General features: G+C 43.8%; 1 protein-coding gene across 3 annotated transcripts in view; it reads left to right on the top strand.

Annotated features, from left to right (window-relative positions):
• The first annotated feature begins 1,056 nt into the window (after nucleotides 1–1,056).
• Nucleotides 1,057–4,886, top strand: part of LOC100953121 (dimethylaniline monooxygenase [N-oxide-forming] 4) — a 24,546-nt gene continuing 20,716 nt past the window's right edge. Inside the window, exons 1-2 of one of the 3 annotated variants that reach the window (XM_023510841.1) lie at nucleotides 1,057–1,292; nucleotides 2,772–2,852. The gene's annotated coding sequence lies outside the window, so the exon portion shown is untranslated. Of the gene's footprint in view, nucleotides 1,293–1,684; nucleotides 1,947–2,771; nucleotides 2,853–4,886 lie in introns of those variants that run through there. The other 2 variants (XM_023510840.1, XM_023510842.1) reach the window with 2 other exon arrangements.

Genomic DNA, 4,886 nt, shown 5'->3' with positions numbered 1-4,886 from the left:
ACATGATTCTTACAGATTACTTAGTTTGTCAAAAAGGGTGTGTGTGTGTGTGTGTGTGTGTGTAGGAAGCAAAAGGGAAAGAGAGAGAGAGAATGTACCAAAAGGTCGTTATAATAAGAAGAATATGGGTGGCAGATATATTGGTGTTCATTAATGATACTGTTCTTTCAACTTTTCTGTGGGCTTGATATTTTTCAAATGAAAAAAGTTAATTTGCTGCCAATAGAAGATTTTATATTAAAAATCTGGATTTGCAGCTTCTTTTGAAGGGAACCTTAAGCCTTGCAGTATAGGGTTCATGCTTTCAAATGGCAACATTTAGCTGAACTGAATAGAGATGGAATGCGCTTTCCAGTCAGATCTTACCTGGCCCACTGTCCTCATTTATGCTTTCTTACTCCTGTGGGCTTTTGCAATGAACCACACTGGAAAATGTCCCTAAACAAAACACCTAACATGTCTGCTGCTATGGTAGCTTCAAGCACACAGTGGGAAAAAAAAAAAAAAAAATGACGACTTAGTGTACTCTGTTGCTGCAACTCCTTCTGTACTTAATTCCCTCCTTGGATCCTAGGTTAATATCTTTTAAAAAGTAGCTTTATGCTTTCTGCAATGCATGTTACCAGCTCCGGCTGCTGATCCAGTCTGAAGGATGAAGCTGCTGAAACTTCTGGTAGGTCTTGAATTTTAAACTCAGGCCCCCGGTGTTAGAGAACTCCAGGCTTGGAAGAACTTGATGAGGTAATTGTCACCTAAATTACTTTCTCCTTTGGACAGCTCCTAAGACGGTTCAAACAAGAGTCAGGGTTTGCAGATGGTTTCTAAAGCACACCGCCTGTTTCACTGAGAAAGGTGACTTGGCGCCCTCTAATGGCGACAGTGCTAAGCGCGCCGCTAACCACATGCTCCCCCAATGTTGTAGGGCTTTGCCAGAATGTGACGCCCGGGAGGGTGGGGGAAAGGGCAGGAGGAGTCTGTGTCCTGCCAATCCAACAGCTGTATTCTGACTCATCATTTGGCCCTCCCTTGAGATCACGGAAGTATCAGGTTCTCGTACTAAACATATTTTTTCCTGTAGTGAGTATATTTTCTGCAGTCATCAGCACAGCAATAAAGACCCGTGGCTTCTGTTTTAAACTGAGAGCACTTTGATCAAAGTCAGCACTTTCTGTTTACTTTTATTCTGGAACAAAGAATTTTGGGGGTTTCGACTTCTTTGTTTTGTTTTCTGTGACAAACACTACCTTTGGCTATTTGAATTTAAATCAAAGTATCTGCTCTATGCAAACAAGGTAAGTGTTTGGGTTTTTTTTTTTTTTTAATGGAGAAAACTTTTCAGAAACTGCTTTGGAAAAGGATGAACATTCTGCTTAGAGAGTGCATTCTTTCAGAATGAATTTGATGGCTCAGCACCTGTAGCTCAAGTGGCTAAGGCTCTAGCCACATACACCAGAGCTGGCTGGTTTGAATCCAGACTGGGCCTGCCAAACAACAATGACAACTACAACCAAAAAATAGCCGGGCATGTGGCAAGTGCCTGTAGTCGCAGCTACTTGGGAGGCTGAGGCAAGAGCATTGCTTAAGCCCAGGAGTTGGAGGTTGCTGTGAGCTGTGACGCCACAGCACTCTACCCAAGGCAACAGCTTGAGGCTCTGTCTCAGAAAAAAAAAAAGAATAAATTTGATTCTCTACTTCTGAGACTTTTTGAGGAGGGTTAAAGCAGTAGAATTAAGGAAAGAGGAAGGAAAGCAAGCGAAGTTGCAAGGAGATAAAGTTATATTGTGGAGCAAAACCATCCAAAAGGAAAGAGCCAGTGAGAAAAACAGAATCTTTGGACTCTAGCTAGCTTCGCCTCTGAGTTCATCTTACACATGAGAAGGGAGTGCCAGGGACTGGAAAACTCAAGAATACTCCACAGATGGTGTGCTAGGCAATACTGGAGCAAGGTAAAGAGCACAGTGGGCTGATGATAAGAAATTTAAATTGATCGGCTCGGCGCCTGTGGCTCAAGCGGCTAAGGCACCAGCCACATACACCTAAGGTGGCGGGTTCGAATCCCCAGCCCGGGCCCGCCAAACAACAATGATGGCTGCAACTAAAAAATAGCCGGGCGTTGTGGCGGGCGCCTGTGGTCCCAGCTACTTGGGAGGCTGAGGCAGGAGACTTGCTTGAGCCCAGGAGTTGGAGGTTGCTGTGAGCTGTGATGCCATGGCACTCTACGCAGGGGGATAGCTTGAGGCTCTGTCTCAAAAAAAAAAAAAAAAATTTAAATTGATCAATTCCAAACTCAGAGAAACATAATTGATTATATGAGTTGGTGTACAAGGATTCCTACATTGGCTGGCCAGCCAGGTATGTGGTAGGGCTTTCCTCTTGTTCAAAAGTCTACTTATTAGGCCTTAATTATCTTCAGAGCCCCATGCTTGGCTCAGTATCTGCACTTAAAGGTAGGTACCCAGGGTACATCTGTGCATTGAATTACTTTGCTGCCAGTCTGTTCACTTCAGCATATTTTTCACTTTACCAATTCAATGAACAGCCAATTCTTTTGTGTTATTAATGCAAAGAAGGAAACAGGAGAGACATGCCAGCTCCAGGCCTCTCCCAAGGGCCCTGGAAATTCAAGTGTTCTTATTGGTGGGGGCCATTTGTTTCTGGTTAGAAGCTGTCCAGACTACCTACTCTTCAACCCGAAGGCAACCACAGGTACATCTGCCTACTCGTTTCCAAACTTGTTGGTGAATCTTACCTGTGTGAGCTGTCTTTTCTAGGGAGAAGTGAGGGAAGGAAGGAGAAAAGTACACAGGTCGAGGGTAAACGCTGAGTGGATATTTTACGCCAGGCACTTTTGTGTAAGTAACTATCACTTTGTTAACAGCTGAAACTTTCCTTCAACATAGAAGAAGAAAACATTGTTTGTTTTTTTTATTTTACAAATAATATGCCTAAGGATGTTTAAGTAGGTCACTCAGGTTCATATGGCTAATCAGTAACAGAGACAAAGTTCAAACTTAATACTGCTGCTTGCAAAGTCCTTTCTCATTGCAACCCACATAGCTCTCTCAACTAAATCGAGAGCCCCCAAATGACCTGAGAGTCTAACAGGAAAAGGGATACATTTTGCAGTAGATGATGAAGTCAGGTATGGCGATCTCAGTCTTACAAAGGGCAGGATAGCAAATAAGTTTGAAAAAAGGCAGCCCTAGGAAATCTTTCTGATCCTTATTACTTACAAGTCCATGAAGCTGCTCCAGGATTAGGTAAATCTGAGGGGTCTGAGGGCTCAGAAGTCATTTTTCCCTTGTGGTTAGTAAATACACTCTGCTTCTGTGTCTGTGAATTTTAATGTGACTCAGAGGCACAAAATCATGCAGACGGACTCCCCAGGCCCATTCAAAAGTGGAGCAGCAAAACTGAGCAAAGGTGAGGGAAGGGACCGAGTAAGAAACATTACCGGACATATCAGCTCCCAGATCAACAGCACATGTGCATGTTGGCTCCAGAGCCAGCGAGCCACATTCAGTGCAGACTCTGCCTCTTCTCAGCACCGTGGCCTTAAGTCGTGTCAAATGATGATACCAAGTGCTGCCGTGTATTCAAGGGGGCTGCCGGGGAATGCAGCACTTCCAATTAAGTCCACTTGATGTGTCCAGGGCCTCAGCATGACATAAAGCTAATTTCTTGGAATTAACTCACTGGCCCATCTGATCAAGGCAGATGAAGTTGAAGTGTGTGGAAGCCCAAATTATAAATTCAAGAAAAACTGGCTCTAAATCCCCATGACACATGCTTCTTGCAGTCTCCCCTGACAAACACGAGCAGCCTTATTTCTGCCTGACCTCATTTTGGACTCCAGAATGTTCCATGTGACTCTCTTTCGGGACTTTGTTCTCTATCATGGTCAGTCTTGCCTCTGTGCAAGACTAAGAACCTCAACCTTTGTGACCAACTTGTTACACGGCAGAGCATGGCCATTACTAGCAATTCTTCGGGACTCTGGATGCTTTGAGTAAAAACTAATGTTCTACTGATGGAAATTCCTAGGATTTGCAGCTCAAGGTGACAGTAAAAGACTCCTTTTAATACCAAGGGGATCTAAGGTACAGAGGCAGGAGTGGTCTAGGTACTACTATGCTAGCTAATGATAATACAAGTTGACTATCCTTTATTCAAAATGGGCCCAGAGTGTTTTGGATTTCAGATTTTTTTTTAGACGATTTGCGTGACTCATGGGTTGAATATCCCAAATCCCAAATGGTTTGATGAGCATTTCCTTTGGGAGTCATGTAGGTGGCTCAAAAAGTTTTAGATTTTGGAACATTTCAAATTCTGGAGTTTTGGATTTGGGATGCTCAACCTTTAATAGCTAAATTTAATTGAGCACTTACTATGTAGCAGGCATACTTGTAAAATGCTAACAACATATATCAGTCACTTAATCTTCACAACATATCTTTTCTTTTTTTTTTTTCAGACAGAATCTCAAGCTGTTGCCCTGGGTAGAGTGCCATGACGTCACAACTCACAGCAACCTCAAACTCTTCGGCTTAAGCAATTATCTTGCCTCAGCCTCCCAAGTAGCTACTGGCACCTGCTACAATGCCCTGGTTGTAGTTGTCATTGTTCTTTGGCAGGCCTGGGCTGGGTTCGAACCTCCCAGCTCCAGTGTATGTGGCTGGCACCCTAACCACTGAGCTAGAGGTGCTGAGCTTTCACAATATATTTTTAAAGTAGTTTTTAAAAAACTGAAGCACAGGCTGGGCGCCTATAGCTCAACCAGCTAAGGCGCCAGCCACGTACACCTAAGGTGGCGGGTTCAAATCCCCAGCCCGGACCCACCAAACAACAATGATGGCTACAACCAAAAAATAGCCGGGCGTTGTGGC

This window comes from Otolemur garnettii, unplaced genomic scaffold (genome assembly GCF_000181295.1).
Source record: "Otolemur garnettii isolate 467f Iridium unplaced genomic scaffold, OtoGar3 scaffold00016, whole genome shotgun sequence".
NCBI lineage: Eukaryota > Metazoa > Chordata > Mammalia > Primates > Galagidae > Otolemur > Otolemur garnettii.
The sequence above is the reverse complement of the archived record's forward strand: the minus strand, read 5'-3'. Positions and strand labels throughout refer to the sequence as shown.